Here is a 224-nt window from a genome sequence, read left to right on the forward strand (position 1 = left end):
TGACTTTCTTTTTAACTGAGTATGTCTGACTGAGGCAAGTGCTTTTTTGCACTGATGAACACCAAGAAGATTTTTAAAAGTCGGTAAAATACAGATTTTGTGTTGCAACTTACCCCAGTTGGGTACTGGGATGTAACAGTGAATTAATCATGTGAAATATTTGTAGTTGTAGGTAGGTGATAACATAAAAAGTGTAATAATCATCTAAATTTGACAAACTATTA

This window comes from Simochromis diagramma, unplaced genomic scaffold (genome assembly GCF_900408965.1).
Source record: "Simochromis diagramma unplaced genomic scaffold, fSimDia1.1 OVJJ01000531.1, whole genome shotgun sequence".
Classification (NCBI taxonomy): Eukaryota; Metazoa; Chordata; class Actinopteri; order Cichliformes; family Cichlidae; genus Simochromis; species Simochromis diagramma.